The sequence below is a fragment of the Protopterus annectens genome, chromosome 12.part0, assembly GCF_019279795.1.
Source record: "Protopterus annectens isolate FY-2018-M chromosome 12.part0, PAN1.0, whole genome shotgun sequence".
NCBI classification, from domain to species: Eukaryota; Metazoa; Chordata; order Ceratodontiformes; family Protopteridae; genus Protopterus; species Protopterus annectens.
Window position 1 is genome coordinate 1250129097 of NC_056746.1, and position 25150 is coordinate 1250154246.

General features: G+C 36.9%; 1 protein-coding gene across 3 annotated transcripts in view; it reads left to right on the forward strand.

Annotated features, from left to right (window-relative positions):
• The window catches only part of TOX2 (TOX high mobility group box family member 2), a 1557917-nt gene that overhangs the window by 1489014 nt on the left and 43753 nt on the right, over window positions 1-25150 (forward strand). The gene's annotated exons all lie outside the window — the stretch shown is intronic.

Here is a 25150-nt window from a genome sequence, read left to right on the forward strand (position 1 = left end):
TGGGCTAAGTCCACATTGTAACTCAGACCCCTGTCTACTACTTGCTTCAGGGCTCCAAAGTTCGCAGTGAGCTTGAGCAGCCAGCTTCCCCTTGCCTCTCCTCTCTATCTACCCAACAGCCAACCCACCTCCCCACTTTCCTAGACTCCCTCTTACTATACATCTCTTCTACCACAGTTCTACACCAGTTTGTTCCCTTACTCACTTACCTACAATACCAGTTTCTTCTCTCTTGGTGGCACTTTAATCCTATCCATCTTTCTCTGCCTCTCTCTGCTGTACCCTGTGTAATCTCAACTAATTTCTTATGCCCTTGATCTGATCCTCTTCACACTCACCTTGTACCCTTTCAGTACTTTACCCCTCTGGCTCTCCTTTTCGGTAGACTCCTGTACCATCTCAGTTCCTCTCCACACAGATCCTACCTTTCTAACCTGTAGCTAACTGCTTTGCTGATAGTTTTTCCTTTCTAACTTCTATTCCTTGTCTCTACCCGCTCCGTTTGCCCTGCGGGCTCACTCCGCTCCCCTACCCTACCCCCAATTCCCACCCACCCCCCAGTGCATCTAGGTTTATACCATCTAACCACTCCTACTTCCTCTCCAACCTCAGAACTCCACCCCTTCCTCTTCCTATCCCCTCCAACCTCAGAACTCCACCCCTTCCTCTTCTTTCTCCTCCCACTTTCATACAACCACCACTTCATATCCCTCCCTCCTCCTTACTCTATACCCCTACATTGCTTATCAATACCCCAACATGCTTGGTAAATACTCATCTTTCCCAATTCAACTACTACTCCTCCTGAACCTTACCTATATCTACTGTCTTACCCAACCTCATCCCATCACCTACTCACCTCTCTCACAAACAACCTGCACCCTCCATTCTTCACAATCCAAGTGTTTCAGCTCAATCTCCCCTGAACTGTATCCCTTCAGCAGTAAACTATGTCTTCATTTCAAACTACTCTCCCCTCTAAAAACCTCATCAACTACTCTACCCTCCATACCTCCCACTACTCTATCTACTTATACCTCTCAATCGAAACAACCCAAATACCTCCTCTGCTTAACTCAACTTCTAACGTCAATACTTTTATCTGTTGATATACACCCTAACCCAGGCCCAACCCCCTCCTCCTCAATCAATAAATCTATCCTACTTGCAGCTCTTAATGCACAAAGTTTAGCTAACAAAATTCCAAATCTCCATGCCTGGCTACTCCATAACAAACCAGACATCCTAGCTATATCTGAAACCTGGCTAAAACCAAATGTAAAAAATGAAGAGATATTACCACCCAATTACTCTATCATGAGAGCAGACAGAACCCAAAAAAGGGTGGTGGTGTGGCTCTAATTTATCCTCCCTATCTATAACATCTTACAATAAACCCATACCAAGGTTCACTAATGCAGAAGTAATACTAGCTCACTTTCAGCTAAACAGACATAAATCTATATATATAGCCTCTCTTTACATTCCCCCCGGAGACAATGTCCCAATACTCGAAGAAATCCTCTCCTGGCTATCAACTAACATCTGTAATGAAACTATAATCATGGGAGACACCAATATGAATTGGTCTTCCATTCAGTCCCATACTCACCCCCTCAACATCAACCTATACAACTACTCCCAACTCATCAACTCCATAACTAGACCAACAAAAGACTTCACTAGTGGCAGCATTTTAGACTGGATATTAGTATCCCACCCCCACAACTATCCCGACAGTGGAACCCTCCCTGACTCCCTCAGTGACCACCTTCCCATCTTCACAAGACATTCTCCTTCTCCCTTACTAGCTACTCATACTTACTTAGCTACCCAATGTCATAGAAACTTTAACCCTGAGGCTTTCTCTGACACCCTTAAATCACTTAACTGGTATCCCTTAAAAACTCTACCACTTGCAAATGCAATAACTCACTTTAATACAACCTTCCTACATCTCCTAAATATTCATGCTCCATTAATAACCAAAAGAATAAAAAGGAAAGCCACCCCCTGGATTACTAAAAGTACTCTAGCCACCATGCGACTTAGAGATAAAGCCTGGACACAATTCCAGAGGAACAAATCTACATCTAACCTTAATGAATACAAAACTCTTCCCAACTCAGTTAAAAAGCTTATCTCAGCAGGCCGTCGAAACTACTTTGCCCAACTTCAAGGCAACCATAACACCAACCCACAAAAATTCTGGAGAGGTATAGCTACCCTCTTAAAACCTGGTACTACAGAAAACCCTAACCCCTCCCCAAATGTACAAGACTCTGATCTTGCTACCCAATTCAATTCTTTTTTCGTTGACTCTATTTCCAAACTGACCTCTTCTTTTTCAAATAACAATCTGCCTCCTACCTCCACTTCTCCTCTCCCATCTCCCCTCCCAACTCCTTTCTCCCATTCCTCATACTCTCAACCCCCACCATTTTTCATTAAACCTATTCCCACTTCTACTATAAGAAAACTCCCGCAGAAACTAAAACCATGCACCAATGCCCCCGATAACATTCCCTCATTCTTCCTCAGCATAGCTGCTGAAGCCATTGCCCTCCCTATCAGCATCCTAATCAACCACTCTATCCAGGAACGTCTTGTTCCTGAAATCTGGAAAAAAGCTTACATCATTCCCCTGCACAAAGGTGGAAATAATACTAATATTTTTAATTTCCGTCCCATTGCCATTCTCTCTCCCATTTCTAAGATCCTAGAGAAATGTATCCATCTTCAACTCCTCCCCCATCTCTATTAACCCCCACTCAACATGGATTCAGACCCCATCATAGCACTATGACTGCCCTCCTTTCCTTCCTTGAAACTGTGAATAAAGCTAGAGATCTTGGCTTCACTGTATCTACCATCCTTCTCGATCTCTCTAAGGCCTTCGACACTATCTCTCATAACCTACTTCTTACTAAACTAACTGACCTAAACCTCTCCCCCTCTTCCCTCAAATGGTTCACCAGCTATCTCTCAAACAGGCAACAAGCTGTCATATGGAAAAAGGCCACCTCCTCTTTCCTCACCACCCCCACAGGTGTCCCACAAGGTTCAATACTAGGCCCCCTCCTTTTCAACATTTTCATTAATGACTTTTACCGCTCTATCCCTCTTGCAAACATTATCCAATATGCAGATGATTCCACAATCATCTGTGCTGCCCCATCTATACCAACTCTCTTAAAACTAACTCAGGATGCTTTCTCTACCACAGAACAATGGATGAAAGACAACCATCTAGCACTCAATGCTGCTAAAACTAAACTTATGATCTTTACCTCTTCTACAACTAAGACTTTCAACCGAAACTTATTCTCCATTTCCAGCCAAAATACAACACCTCTTGAGCTGGTAACTGAAGCTAAACTACTAGGAGTTCAAATAGATGACAGGCTCAAATTCAACTCCCATCTACTACTAAACATAAAGAAAACCCACCAAAAACTTGGCATGCTCTATCGACACAATCGGTTCCTCACCTCAACTACTAAACTTACTCTTTCTACTTCTTTTCTCTTACCCTCCCTTCTCTATGGAGCCCCTCTTCTAACAAACCTACAGTCATCACTCAAAACCAAACTGTCCTCTTGTTACAATAAAATAGCCAGATTCGCTACTAGCAGCAAATCATCAACCCATCACTGTGAATCTCTTCACAAACTAAACTGGCTTGAGCTTCCCAACTACCTCTCCTATACTCAGCTCACCTATGCTCATAAACTCATTTTCCAGCCATCCCTCTGTCCCTCTCTCTCCACTATCTTTAAAATGCACCACACACAAAGGCTTCTCAGATCTAACAATCAAAACCTTATAGAAGTGTACAGACCCCTCCACCCCCCAGGACAATACCTCCTGTCGCACTCTCTTGCACGCCTATGGAACCCCCCCCCTCCCATTCGTACCACTACTAGCCTCCCATCCTTTAAAAAAATCACTCCACTCTTATCTAACTTCCACATGGGAAAGCTCCTGCTCCCATCCCTCATAAATTACACTTACTTCAACACTGTTCAGATCCCAGGTAACAAATTTTTGTTTCCTTCTCTTATACAACTCCTTACTAGTATCCAGCAACTCCTTTACTTTCTGAACAAAAAAAAAAAAAAAAAAAAAAATTACTTTGATTGAAACAATTTTGATCAGTCGGTTTTACCTCTGTAGTCATCATGCATTTTATGTGTGTATATTAATCTTAGTCTTGCTTACCTCTGTAATCTTCATGTAATCTATGTAATCTATGTTTGTATATTAACCTTTGTGTAATCTGTATGTGGAGCTTTTCTCCCCAGGACTCCATTGAAAACGGGTTCTTCAGGCCCAATGGACTATTCTGGTTAAACAACTGCAAATAAATAAATAAAAAATCAAGGCAAAAATCCTTTGCAGACAGCGTCTTTTTAGACTCTTTCACACCTACATTATTTTGATATACTTGCAAATATTTGTCTAATGGTGGGACAGCAAGAAATTTAAATGACTTATGAAACCCACTTTCTTTTATTCCTTCCTTTTACTCTCCTTTTCAGTTATCTCAATCTAGCTGAATGTGAAACACATTATAAGAACACAGCTTTTCTTAAATATCCTTTTTCTGGCCCACCTCACAGCTGACCATTAGCTGCTCATGAAAGCCTCTATTCATTTACTAGGTTTATCAAACCAGAAAAGCCTATCCTGACTATCAACAACCCATGCTTAGAGCTGGTGAGAAGACTGAGGCACCACAGGATTTCATCAAATTGCTCACAGAGACAATTTTTTGTTATACCTAAGCCCCGCCCACACACACACATTTACTGTCTAGGGACAGATGTGCTGGAATATCACCTCACCTCCTCAGCAACATGGCCAATGTCCTGCCTCTCTTGAAAACAACTCCTCCCTGTACATTCTCAACCTCTGCTAGATATCAACCCTTGCCAGGGCCACAGACATGCAAGCCACTGATCAAATCAGGGTTGTCTGGGCTGTAGTCAGTGGTTTATCCTGCTATAACACTGTGCTGGCCAGTAGAATGATATTTATTTCTGATAATGTAAATAAGTTTTCTGATGACCCTTTATGCCATGTTGTCACAGAAACTAGAAGTAATGACATGAGTGCTGACTCCTGTTTTTGTGTCATCTATCCAGGCTCATGAATTGCAGCTGACTTCTGATCCAGAGAGTTTACTAGGCAAGTAGGTCATGGAAGCAGATTGCCTGGTCTTTCATCCATATTACACACACAAACACACACACACACACACACACACACACACACACACACACACACACACACACACACACACACACACACACACACACACACACACACACACACACACACACATGCACACAAACAAGAAAAATTCAGAGTCACCAGTCAACCAACTTGTAGAAGATACCCTAGCCTAGAATTTAACCAGAACATTTCTTCAGGGAGGTGACAATGTCACTCATGCCTTTGCACTGCCCTCAGCTCATGCATATTGTTGGAACTGGTCTAATTTTGAAAAATCACCCAGTGTACATTAACATGTTTATAAAAGAAAAAGTGCTAGAATAATTTTGAAATAGCCAACTTCAACTTTTTGACACTACCTAAGATCTAGATGATATACAGAAGCAAATTAAATTCAACCAGCTGCATTTGACAAATTATTGCCCCTACGTCTTCATGGTTCAAGGGAGAATGCAGAGAAAGTGGATACTTCATGTGTTCTACAGACAGTTTGAAGAATGTGAGAATATACTGTTTTCATTATTTTAGATGATTAATACTTTTAAAGAGGGAATGCAAAAATTGATTTGGCATGGATTTGATTCGCAATGAAAAAGTAATTTTTCAAGATTCCCCCTGTGACCCTCTAACCTGGCTTCCTTTGAACCTTTCACTTCCTTCCTCCTGCCTATTTCTGGGGTTGAGTTGGCAAGGCAGTTGGCTGCCAGTAAGTCACCATGCTACAGTGAGTCAATTATGTTTTTTTTATTATGTTTTAGTCTCCACCCTCCTGTGTCTATTTAGTCTTACTCTCCTGACATACCAGGTATACTCCAGGTGCCAGGCTTATGTTTAACAAGATTGAGATTGCAGCGACCGTTGGATTTTTCCTTTCCCAGTGATAGACATCCTTAGATTTGCTATATATAAGTAACTGGGATGTTTTCCCCACTGTTTTTTTTTTCACTATTTTGACAGGCAATAAGAACAGATTCAAACTTGCATCACAAAGCCATATGGTCCTACTGATCCCAGCATCAAATAATACCAGGGAACTTATATGTCACCTAGGATAAGACTAGAAAATTGTAGGTATAAAATAATCAATGTCTAAAATGTCTTAAATTTCCATTTTCATTATGAGATGCATTTTAAGTCCCAATACACATAATTAGCCATTCGCTGTAAACCAGGAACCACAAAACAAGGCTAACTGCACCACCACAGTCCAGGTAAAATATCACTTTAATAAGAATTAATAAAATAAATTATAAAAACAGCAAAAATACAATAGGTTGAGTGATTTCATCCTTAAATTGACAGACTTCCTCAGAACAATTATTCATGATTAACCAATCCCTTTATACCCTCTAGTGAAAACTCTAGCCAATCAAAAACCTGACCGATCATGTCTGGGTAAACTTAGCTATGCTAACAATTATATTAATAAATGAATTTCCTAAAGCCATGTTAATGTTCCAAATAAAAGATTACATAATAATTAAAAGCATAAATGTTACACACAAGTAATTGAGTAATCCAATAATAAGAACAAAAATACATCAATCGTGATTACCATAAAATATTAGAATTCTCATAATTTACCTGCCCTGATCTTTAAAAAACTGGAAATAGAAATATTGTTGTTAAGCCTGGAAGGCTTGCCTGCATTCAGTTTGAGTTGCCATAACAACTCCTTGAATTCTAATCTTGTTTCCCAGGGGCCTCCACTGGGGCTCCAAGACACTTGCGCCAAAACAAAGAAGCATTGCCTGCTGGCAGAACATGTCAGAGAATGCTGATAAAGCATATTGGCCTCATTAAAATTAATCACATCATACATGTACTCATAAATGCACTTCCTCAAAGTTGTTTCTGTTTTGCCAGTGTAAAAACTGGTGCAGACTATACACTTGGCCAAATAAATGACCCCCCCCCTGCTATTACAATTAAAATGTCTGGTGGACTTGATAATAAATTCCCTGTCCTCTAAATCATATTCATGGGAGTCAAACATAAATTCACACTGATTGCTAAAAACACACTTAAAAGAGCCTAACCTTTTGTTACTCCTGAAAGAATTCACATCAACAGAGTGGCTTTCTAAATTTTTTAAAAATTTCTACCGCTCTTCCTAACAAAACCTGGGGCTTCAGGAACAATACTCTTTAATCCAACAAAAACCTTCTTGAGGCACACCATGGCAAATAAAAGTGAACTGTTTATTCAAGACTAAAACACTGGCATAAAAAACATAAAAACGATCGAGTTCAACATGAACGGAAATGCAAATTTCCAGAAGAGAGACTAGAGTTTCAAAAGAAAATGTTGAAACCAGTGAGTCAGAATTGATTATTAATGTTTCTAGCTATGAATTGTTAGCACATGAGAGGAAGTTATTAAACAAGGGACTTTCATTCATACCAGCTAAAAATGTAGTTTGTACAGATCTTTTAGTAGATCTGAAGATGTTTACAAGAAACGTTAATTTGAAATTGAGTTTTTGTGATACACAGAGTCAAGGCGTTGTAAATAATAACAATACTTTTAAAAAACCTTCTACTTATATGCCAGTAATGAATCCCTTAGTTGAAACATTTGAGAAGGCATGCGAAAGGGACTTGCTAGCACTTTATAGTGGAAATAGTAACAAGACTAGAGGTGACTTTTACAATTTAAATAGTGATGAACAGAGAGCTCTCAAAGAAGTGCAAGCTAATAATAACACAGTGATTAGGTCCACCGATAAAGGCGGAGCTGTTGTGATTTTAGTTGCTAACATGTATGAATCAAGGATGCAAGAACCTTTAGAGGATAAGGAGACATATGCAACACTTACTTTAATACAGTTAAATAAGGTCATAAATGGAGGACGAGATATATGACTTATTTCTGTTTAATGTTATAGATTTTGACTTATATAAATATTTCCTTATAGAAACACCTATAATCCCCACATTTAGAGGATTACCTAAAGTACACAAAGATATAAAAAATCCACCGATGAAACCAATTGTCTCTAGTAAAGGTTGGCTGACAGAAACGATATTGGTGTATTTAGAGAAACATCTTAGAAGTGTAGTAGAAACAACATCCACTGTAGTTAGGGACACTCAGCATTTTATAGAGAGTCTCAGTGAATATAAGTTTTGAGATATGAATGAAGAACTCGAGTATATGGTGACACTTGATGTCACTTCCTTGTTCACTTCTATTCCGAATGACACAGGTATAGAATATATGAGATTATACCTGATTGAAAAAGAGATATTTAGAGACTTGATAATAAGATGTGCTATGCTGATGGACATAGTCTTGAAAAATAATGTCTTTGTCTACAGTGAACAGTATTTTATAAAACAGAAGAGAGTAGCCATGGGCACTCCCTGTGCCAACTCCTATGCAAACATAGTCATGGCATATTGGGAATACACATATATCATCAGGAGTATGTATTTTGGCAACAATATTCAGTTTTACAGACATTTTGTTGACAACATTTATTTATTTATTTATTTATTTTCAAATATTTTTTTTATTTTCGCATAAAACAAAACCAAGCATACAGAAAGAAGAAAAAACACTGTGATTAAGCAATAGATCATAACATGTCATTGTGAGCAAAAGAACGAACAACAAAGAAAAAAAAAAAAAAGGTAAACTACCTATATCTAAGAACAATTATGTACAATATTTACAAACGAACGTGCTACCAGACAGATAGAGCAATTTGAAAGGAAAAATACAAAATTATGAGGGTTGGCAATGGATCTCCAAGTAATACAAGGGGTATGAATATGGACCTCCACAGAGAACACAATGATAAACAATAACATGGATTACTCACAAAGAATTAAATCAAGTAAACATTTCCACAATTTGCCAGAATAGGCTTTCTTCTTAGGCCCATTTATGATAAACTTATGAGCAGAAATATATTTCATTGCCAACTCCTTAAAACCCCTCCAACAAAGTTTAGTGCGATCCAACCAGTTTTTTGTGATGTATAATTTGATAAGAGAGCAAAGAGTGATTAATATGTGGAGTTCTAACTTAGGCATCTTAGTGAAGGAGATATGGAGAATGGCTGTTTCCCAGGAAAGGGTGGAATTATAATAGCCCATTTTCTCAAGACGTACTTTTAAAGAACACCAGAGTTTATGAGTATGATTACAGGACCACATAATATGAAGGAGATCAGCTCTCAGAAAGGAACAGCAAGTACATGAGGGAGACATATTGGGGTCAAAGCGATTGAGTTGTTATTAGTCATCAGTTGGGTATATATGAGTTTTTTGAAAGGGGGGAGTTCTGTGGTAATTTTTATAGCGGAGAGCTTTTGTTCCTCTGTAATGAGGGATCATTGGTTGTTCCAGTAATTAGAGAAAAGGCAGTTTGAGTTGTGTAGTAAGGAGTTCAGTAAGCTGTAAGATGTTGATATCATTTTCTCAGGACTCGAGACTGTAGAAATTATTTCACATAGTTTGTTGATTTCCTGAGGGTTGGGAGAAAAATTAGTAAATTGCGAAGATATTATCTCTCTTAGTTGCCGAAGAATAACTGTGTATTTGTTGTTAGTCTTAAGAATTAGACGTAGCTCAGAAAGAGTTTTTGCCTTATATTTAAGAATATCATATACCCTGATATCTTTAATAAGAGGAAAATCAGTAAGGTCAACCATTTCATTATTGATCTTGAAGTTTGGATTGTGATGAAGGTGTTGGAGAAGGGGTAAAGTATTTTCAAGGTTAATGTCCTTAATCAGTTTTTGGAATAGTCTGATCTTATGTTTTAGGGTAGGAGATAATTTAGAGTTGTTAATGGCAGTAGGTGATAAGAAAGGGATAGCTTTCGGGTTAATTTTGTTGGTAATAATGTGATGGTGCCACATTTTCATCCAGGATGGACAGCGGGTATGAGCTTTACAATTGAGATTTGAAATAGTCCATATTCTATTAGAACAAATAATTGTGTAGTAGAGTTGGAAATTTGGAAGGCCTAGCCCACCTTTCTCCTTGGGGTAAGTTAGCTTGGAGTAAGAAATCCTAACTGTTTTTGGGAACCAAATGAATTTGGCTAATTCTTTATTAATTTTGGAGAACAGATTGTTGGAGACAATCATATTCGATGTGTTAAATTGGTAAAGGAGTCTGGGCAAGACATTCATTTTCAGTATTGCTACTTTAGATAGAAATGCCAGATTCATGAGTTTCCATCTGTGGAGGTCTTGATGTATTACAGACCAAGTTTTAAGTAAGTTATTTTGAAGCATGGAGGCTTGATTGTGCGCGAAGTGTATTCCTAGGTATTTAAGGTGGTAAGTTGTTTGAAAGGGAGATTCAGGAAAATAGATTTATGAGCGTCAGGGTTAATTGGAAAGATGTGTGATTTCTTATTATTAATCTGGTAATCTGAAGCTTTAGAGAAGTTATTGATAGCGTTTATGATTTTAGACAAGTCTGTATTGGGATATTGAAAATAAAGATTTAGGTCGGCAGCAAAAGCAGAGAGTATTATGTTAGTATTTAAGACTTTGGGAATAGAGTGAAAAGTATTTTGGGTAATAAATAAGAAAAAGGGCTCAATAAAAATGTTAAAAAGAAAGGGGGAAAGTGGACAACCTTGTCTTGTTCCATTGGTAATCAAAATAATGCTGGACCTTTTTTTGTTTATATAAAGGTAAGTATAAGAATTTGTATAGAGTATTCTAATCATATCGGAGAAAGTTTTAGGTATATTAAAATGGGATAGGGTTAAAAACAAAAAGTCCCAGTTTACTCTGTCAAATGCTTTAGAAGCATCTAACGTTAAGGCATAAATTGGATTTTTATCTTTTTTTGTAAACTGTATTAGGGAATCAAGAGTTAAGGTATTGTCCCAAGTGTGCCTGTAACTCATAAAACCAGCTTGGTCAGGGGATATTAAGGAGGGCAAGATTTTTTTAAGTCTGTTGGCTAAGATAGCAGAGAATATTTTTATATCAACATTTGTTAATGAAATAGGTCTATAATTATGGGGATCAGCTCTATCTTGTTTGTTTTTTAATATCAGGATTGTTTTCGAATTATTCCAATGTAAGTCAGTGATCCCATTATTTATAATGAAGTGGAAGACCTTCAAAAGAATAGAAGAGATTCTAAGATTAAACACTTTAAAGAAATTAGTGGTGAAACCATCAGGGCCTGGGGATTTGCCTAGTTTGAGGTTATTGATAACGTTTTGAATCTCTTGGAGTTCCAGCGGGGTGGATAGCAGGGAAATTTGGTTTTCATTAAGGGAGGGAAAGTTGATAGAATTCAGAAAGGTCTCCATATGAGGTTTATGAGTGTTATTTTCCTTCCTACTATAAATGTCTGAATAGAGAGAGTGAAACAATTGGATTATTTCAGTGTCTGATTTATAAATTTTACTTTGGTAATGTAGGGTAGAGATTCTAGGAGCACCATGATTGTTTTGTATTATTCTTGCAAGAGTTCTAGAGGGAATTTGCGCCCATTCAGAATAGGTTGCAATAAGTTTTTGTTCCTGAAGGGAGTAATTATGAGTAAGGAGTTCTAGTAATTCTTTTCGAGTAGTATTAATCAATTTGTCAATCTTTGGGTCAGTATATATTCTCTGTCTCTTTTCTAGAGAGGATAAGTTTAAAATCAGATTAGTTTCTCTTTTTTATTAAGTTTTTTAAGAAAGGAGGCTTTATTGATCAAAAAACCTCTTAGTACAGCTTTGCATGCCGCCCATTGGATATCTGGAGGAATTTGGGAAGTCTTAAGACTAATATCTAAGTCTGATAAGATGACAATTTCATTTATTATATCTTTGTTACATAATAAGTTATTGTTAAGGGTCCAATTAGTGTATGAGGGAGTTGAAGGCTTGAAAATAATTTTGAGGGAGATCTTTGCATGATCTGAACGAAATCTGGGTTCAGCACTAAAGGTATTTTTAAATTTAGATAGGGGGTCAGAGATTAAAAAGAAGTCTAAACGTGACCAAGATTTATGGCATTTGGAATAGTATGTGTATAAATTTTCTTTGGTCGAGATATCTCTAAATGCAATAGAATCACTGAGGTTAAATTCTGAGATAAGTTCCCCGAGGGCAACAGAGGCTTGGAAGTTGTACGAGGTAGAGTTACTGGTGCGATCTAAGCAAGGATCTATTACTGCATTCCAGTCCCCACCTATTATGAACATATAGTTTTGAAATGAGCAAAGAATGTTGTAAATTTCTAATATAAAGAGTTGTTGTTGAGAGCATGGTCCATAGATATTCATAAAAAGAACTGGTTTGGATGAGCATGGGAGCAGAGATGTAAAATAACACCATCTACCATTTTCATCAGATTTAACATCATTAATTACCTCCTGGAATTCTTTCTTAATTATAATGGCCACTCCCTTTGAGTTGGAGCTGTCCCCAGCAGCTATGATAGATCTAATCCATTTTCTGTTGGTTTCTTTCTCCCATTCTTCCTTGAGCAAGTGTGTTTCCTGTAAGAAACAAATATTAGCCTGGGATTTAAAAATAAGGTGGAGTAGTAATTTTTTCTTGGCACTGTTTTGTAAGCCCCTAATGTTCCAATAATCGATAGACCAACTCATGTTTGCTGAAACCTAAAAAGTTAAAGGGAACGTTGTTTAATTGAATATTTTGACACAGATATGGGGAGAACAACATGTAATGGAAGAAGATGGCACTTAAATTTGAGTGATAAGGGAGGGCGGAGATCCACAACAAAGTTGTAATTACAAGACGTTTACAAACAACAGTATAGGTAGCATAGTACACCTTCTGACTAACCCCGGTGCCTACCCACCCATAACCCCTAGGTGAAGAAGTACAATACCAAACATAAGGTAAAAACAACATTACTATACATATGTACAGAAAAATGCTCATCCAAAAGTCCACCATCTTTGATCACTACTACAATGCACTTACGAGCATCCATAAAAGAGTAGAAATCAGAATAGGTATGATAAGATAGAGGGAATCTTAAAAATAGTTAGGAGGAGAGACAACGTATTAGATGTTAGTTAAAAACTCTTTAGTTATAGTTACCCAGATAACATAATAAGAGTAAAGAGTGATAAAGGTGAAGGATAGACCATGGAAGATTCAAGTAAGAAATGGATAGACAAAGTCCAGACGAATATGACCACATAAGTAGCCATGCTATACTAAGAGAAAAATAGGACATTGAAGAGGAGAGTAATGTAGATTGGTAGATATAAAAAGAGAGACTAAAAAGTTACATGATCTATGTAGCAGAGGAAAAGGGAGAGTTTGACTGACTGTGTTTACATAAAAGACAACAAAGTTTACTATGTATGGTCGAGATACAGTCAGATAACAACGAGGTATAACTCAAATACATAAGCAATCCTGCTCATTTCAACTATCATGAATAAACTATTACAACTAGTGGGAGGAGCACATAAGTGCTTTAGATAAAAAAAGGAAAAAGGGGAGGGGGCCTGCAAGACCGACAATTACAATGCTAATAGTTCTAAACATGCTCTATATAATTTTGAATGAAACATACATTGCAAAATCAGTTACATGACGTCTGATATATGTTAAGTTCCCGTATGTAAATTAATACACACATCGTTCCATCTACAACTATAGAAAATTAGTAGATTATACTTCTTAGCAACTTGTTATTACATTAATCAATGTCCACACACAGTATACCAATATTTACAGTTGACGATCAGAGCAACCAGAACACTACATAGTTTAATTGTATTTAAGCCTGTCACTGCTTAATATAAGAGCTAGGTAGACTGTTGTTATGTCCTACATTTATATAAGCAGGCATTTCTTTAAAAACCATTAGCACCACAATATGATAAAAAAAAAAAGGGCAAATAACAATATGACCATCGGGTTATCTGATATGTATTATAGCGAACAAGAGGAATATTTAAATTACAAGCTTTTCAAGCAAATTTTTTCTAAATAAGCATGAGTTCTTCATTGACATCTTGACCTTCTCAGATGCCCGTTTTAGGAGTTAGCGTGCATTAGTAAACAGAGCTGATCTCAAACTTGGTTGAGTGATGATAAACAGAGTTACCTGTTGAATACGGACTCCACCCGTCATGCATGGAAATTTCCGGCTTTAAAATATGATTTTTGCGAGCGTAGACCCAGGCAGTTTACACTGAAACAAGATCTTAAAGCTGAGGCACAGATCTGACAGATAGCACTATTAGCGCCATTAACAGAGGTGGAGCCTTTATAAGTGAACATTTGGGAGTCACACATCAAGGAGGACCCTCCAGGAAACAGCTCGAGACCTAAATGTTCCTAGCTTTTTTGGGGAGTGTCTGTAAAAGACAAACACTAAAGAAAAAACAAAGTTAACAAGGAAAGCAGAGCAAGTTAATCACTGGAAAACCACCCGGTAAGTAAACAGGTCATACAAAAGACTTGGTAGCTGAAGCGCTTACATGTTTAGTGGATTACAACTCAGGAGCCTTATTGAAGGCTTTAAGAAAAACTTCTTTTGCTTCGAGCGGGGAAGTGGCTGTGTATCTATTACCATTGCTGAAGAAGATTAAAGTGTTCGGAAAGCGCATCTGGAATCTTATCTCTTTTTTAATAAGATCCGCACAATATGGAGCTAATTTTTATCTGCTTTCTTTAATGGAAAGGGGTTAGTCTTGAGAAAAGGATATTTTATGGTTATTCCATGTGAAGGATTTGTGTTTTTTGGCCGCGTTCAGTATCCTTTGAGCAACCTGAAAGTTAAGTAGCCTTGTGTAAACTTGACGGGGTGTTGAGGAATCTTGACGTTTGTATAAGGCACTGTGAGCTCTCTCAATCGTGATGTCAGTTGGACAGCCATCCAAACGCAGCAATGACTCAAAAATCTGTTTAGTAGTATTTAGTAGAACTTGATTTTCATAGTTCTCAGGAAGACCTCTAATTAAAATATTGTTGCGTCTACTCCTTGCCTTGAGGTCAGTTAATTTTAGTTGAAGGTCAGTTATAGAAGATGTTTTGGTGCGCAGCTCATCAAACAAAGACTGAATTTGAAATTCATTACTTTGTGTTTTTTGTTCCAGGGTAACTACTCTGTCTACAACTTGATTAATAGATTTTCCCAGGTTAGTAAGTTGTTTCGAAAACTTTGTATGGCAGAATGAATGGGTTGGAGGGCCTGTTTCAGTTCGTCCATGTGGAAGTTGGAATCATCCTTGGTTTTGGCACTGGCTTTATTAGACTCCGTACTTTGCTTATTTATTCTCTGTCTTTTAGAGAGAACCTCTTTTTCCGGAGAGAAGATTGCTGAAGGTTTGGCTTTTGTAGTTTGTGTCTCCATGATGTCAGGTTCATTTGCCATGCTTATCTGTTTAGCCATGAAGTATTAGGAGTGCAAAGGATGAACTCAGGCCCTTAGGATGCACGTGGCTATGGCACTATAGAGAAACTGTAGATTTTAAAGGGTGAATATGGATCCTGCAGGTAGTGAAAGGATGAAAATCCCAAAGTAATAATAGTAAAGTGGATCTTTTTACTTAGGAGCACAACCACGAACTCTTTAGAGTACAGAAATACCTTAGTAGATGTAAATGAGGTAAGGAGCTCTGTGCATAGGGTGCACCCTAGATGACCACCATTTTGGAATCCAACATTTATTTAATATGGAGGGGTAGTGCTGATACACTCCAAGAGTTTATTGGATACATCAATGGGACCACAGACATTTTATCCTTTACTTGAAAATGGTCCACTGATCAAATAGAATTCCTGGATGTGTTATTATTGAAAGAAGGGCAACATATAGAGACACAGCTTTGTAGGAAAGAATGTAGGAGGAACATGTTACTGCATCGAACCAGTATGCATCCTCCACATATTTACAAGAATATAGTGAAGAGCCAGATGTTGAGAGCATCTAGACTCACTAGTGATGAAAACAACTTTAAGAAGACCATCGATATGTTACATAATGAGTTTTACGAGAGAGGTTATAAACAAAATGAGACAGTGATGCTACGACAGGGAGGTGATGAGAAGAGGAACACAGTAGGGAAGCCATTTATACATAGGAGGAATGGTGGTGAGGTTATTCACACAAGACAAGATAATGGAGAAAAGTTTAATAAAATAGTTATACCCTACACTAATAATAATGCAAAAATCGCAGATATTTTCCACAAGAATTGGAACATTCTTACAGTAGACACAAAGATCCGGCAAGTAGTAGGATCGACACCAAGCTACACCTATAGGAATACAAAAACTTTGAAAAGAATGTTATGCTATGAGAACGTTAACCATCACCAAGCATCTCTGATAGGAAAGGAACATTTGCGTGCAGGTCATGTAAACAATGTAGCTATATGTCAGGATGTGACCATTTCATACATCCTGAAACTGGATGTTGATACAATTTTGATTTGTATGCTGATTGTAAGAGCAGGGATGTGGTCTATATAGCAATCTGCACTGCAAGCAGGTGTTTCTATGTTGGAAAGACCAACAGGACTTTACATGAATGAGTACGTGAACACATATATGCAGTTAGCAAAGAAGATGAGAACAACGCTATAGCCAAACACGTCATCACTTTAGGCACCACACACTGTTTTAAATTTACTGTGATAGAGATAGTAGGTAAAAACAACAGGCTAAGAAATCATAAAATCTATACAGAACAAAGAGAAGCCAGATGGATAATGAAGCTACAGGCAGATAAGTCAACTGGGTTAAAATATAGGGTTTCTCTCAAACCCTTTTTGGCAGCTAGAGATTGTAAACATTAGATAGAGAAAACAGTGACACATTAGTTTTATATAGTTGACATGCAAGTTACCAGACTCTTAGGCTATCAACTCTGTTTAGTAAAAGTGCTCCAGTGACACGCTTATATATTGCTTCATATATCATTCTTTATATATATGCATGAATTAATTTTAGCAGTTTTAAATGTGTCTTTAACATTTATATATATTTATATATTTTTATATCTTCACAGATTATATATTACTGTATTTTTTCATAGTATATTGTATTATATATTTTTTCCTTTAGTTTTTTCATTGTTTTATATATAGTTGCATCTTTCCATTGTAAAGCAGATTTATATGAAGTGAACTTCGTTAAAAGCATTTTTCAAATGATTAGTCTATACACTGATTGGCTAGTAAGTTAATGAGTTTAGGTTTAAAATGTTTGATTTTTGGATGTTTCGTTAACAGTCTGAGGAAGCATTTTTATAAATGTGAAAGCGCTGTTTATGTTGAACCCGATTGTTTTTATGTTTTTAGAATGGAAGGGGGATTATGGGGGGGATTATGTTAATAATATCAACAAAAATACAAACAAAATAAATGATATTATTATAATTATTGAATTATGAAGCTATCTCTAGAATCATCTCAACATAGGTCATAGATAGGATTATATTGGGAGTCATTTGGTTCATTTTAATAGAATATTGATAATAGAATTACTGAAGATCTATACAATGAATGAATGAATGATATTGGCCCATTATATATATATTTTCGATTTCAAAAAAAACCAGGAACTCCCATATAGACCTATATATCTCCGGTCCAAGTCCCAAAACATTTAATTTAGTGTAGCAGTGGATCACTGGACAAAGCATATCTCACGATAAGTCCCACATCTACTTAAGGATTCGTGGAATTTATTAAATAAACTGGATAAAATATTCTGTATGTTACAAACAAACATACAACAATCATGAGATGGATGGATGTTATTTTTTTTGGACATTACAATAATTCTTTAGAAACATTTAGACAGACAAGGAAAGGGAGTTGCAAGCGCGCATCTATGCAACATTATATGCAAATTTGGTTATATGGGAATGGATTTTATTTTTTTTTTTTCCATACTTTAAGCTTATGTCTATGTATATTACGATTTTTTTATGATATACTAATAGTGTGGGGGTGAAACTGAGAGTATTCAGACGTGTCTTCCACTAGAGACTTTATGATTAAAGAATTAGACACAATACAAAGGCTATTTGAAAAGAGGATACCCTAGGGATATGGTTATTGATGTTACCAACTATGTAAATTCCCAATGGGGAAAGAAATATAAACCCCTTTATAGGGCAAATTGAAATGGAAAACATCCAAAGGAACAGAAAGAAAGTTTAAGACCAGGATCTACAAATTTTTTAGATGCAACTACCCATCCTGGCATTAATGATTATATTAGCATCAAGCCTTTCTTGATTTTGGTGAGATGTTAGGTATATATATACAACAATTAATAATTTTTTATATATATTTTCACTTTTTGACATAATTTTTTATTTTACTTTACACTTATGTTGCTATATATAAATATTTTGGATGTATTGTGAAATATATAATAACTATCAATTAGGTTAGGCAAAAAAAGTGTTTATTTAAACTGTTGAGATTGAGAAAAACATGGTTCTGAAGATCACTGTGTTGGAATATTCATCTGTGTCATCTGTGTTTTGTGGAATAAATTGTTTTATGTTTTTTATGCCAGTGTTTTAGTGTTGAATAAACAGTTCACTTTTATTTGCCGTGGTGTGCCTGAAGAAGGTTTTTTTTGGATTTTCTATGTTGTGCTTTATTTGGGGCACTTCATCCCTGTGAGTGGTATTTTCTACTTTAACAATACTCTTTAACTCTGAGGTGTGGGTTAGAACCCCCCAGTGTTTATTGACAAGCCTCTCGATGTCCCTAGAATTAAAATTAGAACTGAAAGTATAGACAAAGGTATTATTAAAGGAGTTGTCCCCTTGGGGGTCAACTGGCTGGATGTTCGCATCGACTCCAAGAATGTGGGAAAACTTAGTGTTCCAACCATCCATGACCTCGATAACCAGTTGGTCAATCAAGTTGGTGGGGTAACCCCTTTCATCAAATAACTGTTTGATAAAATTAGTTTTCTGGACAAAAGATTTCTGATCAGCGGTCATTCTGGAAGCCCTAATCATATGAGATGTTCACTTGAATAATGCAGGTATGAATTTGAAAAGCTGTCTTTCCGGTACACCTTAGATTAAAACCTTTAATCACTAATGTCTTTGTAAATAGTTACATACAGATAATTAATACTTTCTGTGGAATAGGTATAAGTAAATCTCAAAAACGTGGCTATATTTACGGTGAAATCAAAAAATTCATGTAAACTGTACACAGATCCCATACATATTAAACAAATGCCATACACAAATGTGCATATTAGTGCCAGGGTGATGCAAAATGGGATCTTAAAATGTATTTCTTTTCCCAAAAATAAAGCACGAGGTTTGAAAAAATGGGGGCACAAGAGGCCCCCATAGTTACTCCCTTGAGCTGCTTATAATACTCTTCATTGAAGTACATAAAATTGTTGTTCAAAACATCTCCATGAATTCAACCAACAAATTCACTTCCACTTTGGTCAAGGAATCACATTCTAACAACACTTCGTGAAACCACTCAAGCCCCACTGAATGGGGAATACAAGAAAATATGTCAACAATGTCAGTTGTCAGAAAAATCAAATTAACATGAAAAAAATCTGATTTAACATTCTTAAGAAAGTCCCAAGAATCTTTGGAAATATGCTTAATACTAGAAACAAAAGATTTAAGCTTGTGGTCTACATAGATGGCCAATAGCTGCATTCTAGAACCTGCTGCTGCTGCCACAATTAGTTGGAATGAGGGATCTTCAACAGTCTTATGCACTATTGGTATGCCAAATATGGCAAGAACTTGGGGCTTTTAAACACACAGGAAGTCCAACAACTTTTTATCAATCCCCCTTGAAAGAAATGATCATTAACAAAAAAGTCTGTCTTGGAGTAGGCCATGTTTATCTGTTTATCTCGTTTCTTGACATGGTAATATATTTTTCATCTCCCAAGATTCTGAACATATGGGCCTCATAGTCCATAACATCCAAAATAATCAACCCTCCCCCCTTGTCAGGCTTCATAATTCGGTAATCTGAGTTAGACAGAAACTGCAAAAGGGATTTCTCTTCTGGACTTAAATTCTGCATCTTCCTCTTTAAGTTTCTAAAATCTGCCTGCACCAACTTCTCAAAAATGTTTAAAACTGGTTGAAGGGGTGGGTTAATAACACTTTTCATCATGAAACAATCACGAGAGCCCTTAGGTTCAAATTTTGTAAAAGATATCCTAGGTTGAGCTTCTTTAAAAATTATTTTAAGTCCACCAGTGTATCGGTTATACTGAATGGTTTACCTGGGACAAATTAAAAACCTTCTATAAATACATAAAAAAGTCACATTAATCACTATAATTAAAAATATTGAAATTATAATATTAAATAATTTTTCCTCCATGAGGCATTTCACACATCTCCTGTTCCAAGAATGTCACTGGCTCATTTAATCTCTGTTGTGCACTACCGCTCTCCCTTGTTGTCTCACTGTCCCCCTTCTGCACCTGTGATTGGAACTGCCCTGGTTCACATAATGGTTGTCTAACCCCCTGGTTCTGTGCTGTCAATTTGAAACGTCTCAAGAGGGAAATTCCAAAGTGGAAAAAGAAGGGTGTTCATCCACACTGGGCTCAGTATTCATTTCCACAGTATCTCTTGGTTGCATATGTGAAAATTATTGGAGGTCTGCTCCTTAAATCTTCCTTTGGGAAGAGGGTAGGCCACTCCCTCCTTGTATTCCACCAGATCTCTCTGCATTTTGAAAATCTTTCTCCTCTGGATATCATCGCTTACACTGTCCGCATCTTTGCATGCTTTAAAATAATTAAAATTGTCAACCATATGTAAAAGGTCACTAATAAATTGCTCATTTAAAACCTTCAGTTTATTGAGCACAGCATTTAGTTTTGATCATAATTCTTAACTGTGGCTCTCATGAGCTTTATACCAAAACCATTAAAAAGCTTGATGAGTTCAAAATGAAAATTACTGTTGGGCTCAACATTGTTGGGAAATTTATAGAGCTGCAGTCCTTTCAGAACTCTCTTCCAACCAATACGCTCCTTCAAATATTGTATTTCAGTCTGAATAGTATGGTATTTAATAAGCTTGTCTCTAAACTTACCCACCATATCCTGGTAGGAAAGAACTGGTGGTTTATAAATACCTGAAAAGGTAATACTCTTGTCATTCCTCCTGTGGAAATCGATGTCCGCTGTGTAATCGGGAACTGTTTGCCATCCACTGGACTTTAAACCACCAGTAAATCCTGAAATGGAAACTCAGCCATTAATTTCATGTGCTAGTGTAGGTTGAAGCATGCAACCTATACACCCCTGAGTGTTAACATCCATAGTGCTCATTGACTGGCTAGAGTTCTAGGCTAAAATCTCAAGCTGATTGCCCGGCCAAATAAAAGATGTAGAGGTACTTAGACAGAACCTTGTGTTCCCACAACCTGAGACAGTAGGTCAATCAAACAGGTAAGGTTGCCTCTGTTCACAGAAACCTCCACTTCTTCCGAGGTCATACTTTTTTCCACATTATCCTCTCTGGCTGACATGGTGCAGGTGGATGCATTTTACATCTTTTTATGTTAAATGTTTCATTGCATGGCTCAGTGTCTCTACTTCATCAGCTGTTTGACTTGCAAATCTGAGATCAGAGTTCATAGGTGTTTACTAGGCTAGCAACCACAAGGGCCTTTTTAAGCCCAACCATGCGTGTGACAGTACTAGGCTAGGTGGTTTTGTTAGCCATTTTAAATGAGAATCATACCTCTCAACTGTACAGATTTTCACAGAATGCCCAGATTTTTGCATCATATTTTTGGCCCATTTCTTATAAAATCATGGTTTTCTGACAAATCACTGACAAGTCATTGACGGTAGAAGTCAGAAAATAATGACAGAAATTTGAGTTACAGACTTCATACCCTTCAGAAACTTCATGCCAATACAAAATTTGTTATTCTATCAATTTTCTAAGTTTGTAAGAATAATATTTAAAAAGTGTCCCCATTTTAGGGCCTTTGTTCCCCTATTATTGATGGCTTTGACCAGATGTATTGCTCTAAGAGGTATGGTGAGAATGAAACCCTGTATTTCTTGCCTGTGAGGTAAACACCTTGACCATTATACCAAACCCTAATTTATAAGAGTTTCCTAGATTTACTGTCAAATTTTCCTGTCATGTGTATAAGATTTTTGAAAACAGTGTCTAAGCACAAAGCTTACTCTGCAGTTGTATGTGTGTATTTATGTAATTTGACCGTCTCACCATGCTAGGGGTTTCCTAGCCAAAAGGAAAAGGGCTTTTAAGAGAAAAAAAACACTTAACTGCCTAGAGCCTTTTGTTAGTGTAGAGGCAGCAACAACACCAAGTCTCAAACAAAAGCTGACATTTTCTTTTCATGTTACAAGATTTTAAAAATCCTTACAGTGGATCAGATATCTTGTTTTTTTAAACAAATTGCTGGAAAATGCATTGTTTTGTAAAATTAGTTCTGTGATGACTTGGGAGGCAATCATCACGTAGGTTTCTCAGAATAATAAGTGTCAGTGTGAGTAGACCCGCCACAAAATGGCAAATTCTGTCATCTTGAGAAAGTGTACATCTATTAGCATTATAACATTAACTTATATGGTCAGAATGTGTTTTGGAGGGGATCTTTACCAGACAGTCATTGTTAAGGAAAAAGACACTTACATCCTTGCAGGAATGTGTTACCTTTTTGAATAACACACTAATACTGAGTACTACACACACGCACCTATGATATTTTTGTTAGTAACTACCTTGATGGCATGGTTACCAAACTGCAAGTTGGCTCTTTTTCTACTTCTGTTTATCATAAACTCTTTTCCCCATATTTTTTATTACATGTTTCCAGTTGTCATCCACCTCATGTAATTAGAAATGTACCCATTTCACAGTTTTAAGGTTACGCAGACATTGCAGTAAAATAGATCAAGAGGCTAAGAACTTTAAAGAATTGGCTTTTCAATAGAGCTTACAAGAAACATAATGCTGATGCTGTAGTTTGGTACTGTGCAGGAATGGGACATGCCTACCACAGTATGTTGGGCATTACAAGAAATATTATTTGACAGGCCTTTACAAATTAGTGGTATGGGTGATTTGCTTCTGGCGCTTTCCCTTTTGGACATTGTGCACAGTTTAAAAGAGTTTGTTGTAGTTAACACTTTGCATCTAGAAATACCTCCAGAAGTTCTAAAATGCACACCTTATTATTTATTCATTTGATTGGCTGGTTTACCTTGTTTTATACAATTGTATTTTTTAGTGGGCTAAAGGTCCAGGGTGTGATAGCAGCACATTTCACTGCATTTCAGTGACTTAAACTGCCATTGGGATAGGTGTGCACCAAACAAACATCAACTCCAGCATTTTACTACCATTTATACATTTATCAGTATTGATCGAGTCACACTGAATTCATAATGTTCAGAGCAAGCATACCATACTAGATAGAGAATGTTACTGAATTTCTACTTTTGGGGCTATGTTACCCCAAAGATTGAATTAATTATTCTGACCTTTTGCACTATTTCATATTGGTTAGATATTTGTTATATGTAGGACATTAATTAACTTAATAATTAATAGACATACCAATGTTTTTGCTATATTAACCAGGTCATTTTTAGATTTTCGGGAGGGGGCTTGATCTGTTTTGTATTATGTAATATTGGTTTGACACATGTACATACATATTTACACATGCATATTTTCTTTTTCCCACTAGGTGACAATACTTTTATTATATATATATATATATATATATATATATATATATATATATATATATATATACATACATACATAGACCTGCGGTAGTGGTGTTGCGGTAGCGTTGTCGCCTCACAGCAAGACTTTGTCCCATTTGATTCTCAGCTAGAGCGTCTTCTGGGTGGAGGCATACGTGAATGGGCGTGCCTTCGTTAAAAGTTGTGCGTCAGGGCTGGTAACTCGGCATGTAAAAATCCACTACCAAACATTAGCGGACTGGAGTTCCGCTGTGGCGACCCCTAACCGGGATAAGCCAAAAGACACAACATATATATACATACATACATACATATATATTTTTATATATATATATATATATATATATATATATACATATATATATATATATATATATATATATATATATATATATATATATATATATATATATATATATATATATATATATATATATATATATATATATATAGGTTCATAGGTGTGTACTAGGCTAATGGCCCTGGAGCCTTTACAAGCCTAGCTCATAGGATTACCCTGGCCTCGTGCCACCCGACCTTAGTTCCTAGTACCTCTGTCGAGAAGAGCCACTGGAGTGATCCCCAAGGTGAATTTTCTATTTCCCATCCACTCATCAAGATTTCTCTTGAAGAGGGCCAGTGAGGTGCTCTGCTTGACATATATGGGAAGTTTGTTCCATAGCATGGGCAGTCTCTGGTTTATGAACCTGTCCCTCCAGCATGTTCTGTTGATTGTGGTAATAAGGTTGTGGTCTCTGGAGTGTGTGGTGCTGAGGGATTGGGATTTATTTAGCTGTAGCACTTCTAACAGAGCTGGGTCAGACATGGCTTCGTAAGTCAAGCAGAGATCACCTCTAAGTAGGCTATAGGAGACAAAAAATAGTTGGGAGTTTTTTTGAGTCTGTTCATATAGGACAAGTGTTTAAGGCCTAGAATCCTCTTTGTGAGGTACTTTTGTGGCCTCTCCAGTTGTTGCAGGTGTCTAGTGAGGTACATGCCAAATGGGGCATTGTACTCGATAATTGACCTAATGATGGAAGAGTAGAGGGAGACAATGTCCTCTTTCTTCCTGGATGCAAAACCCTTAGTAATGAGATGTGCCACATAGAAGGACTTTCTGATCACAGTGGCAACGTGGTGTTCAAAAGAGAGGTTGCTGTCAACCTGTGTTCCCAAATCTCTTGTAACGCCTTCTGTGTTCAATGGACTACCATCA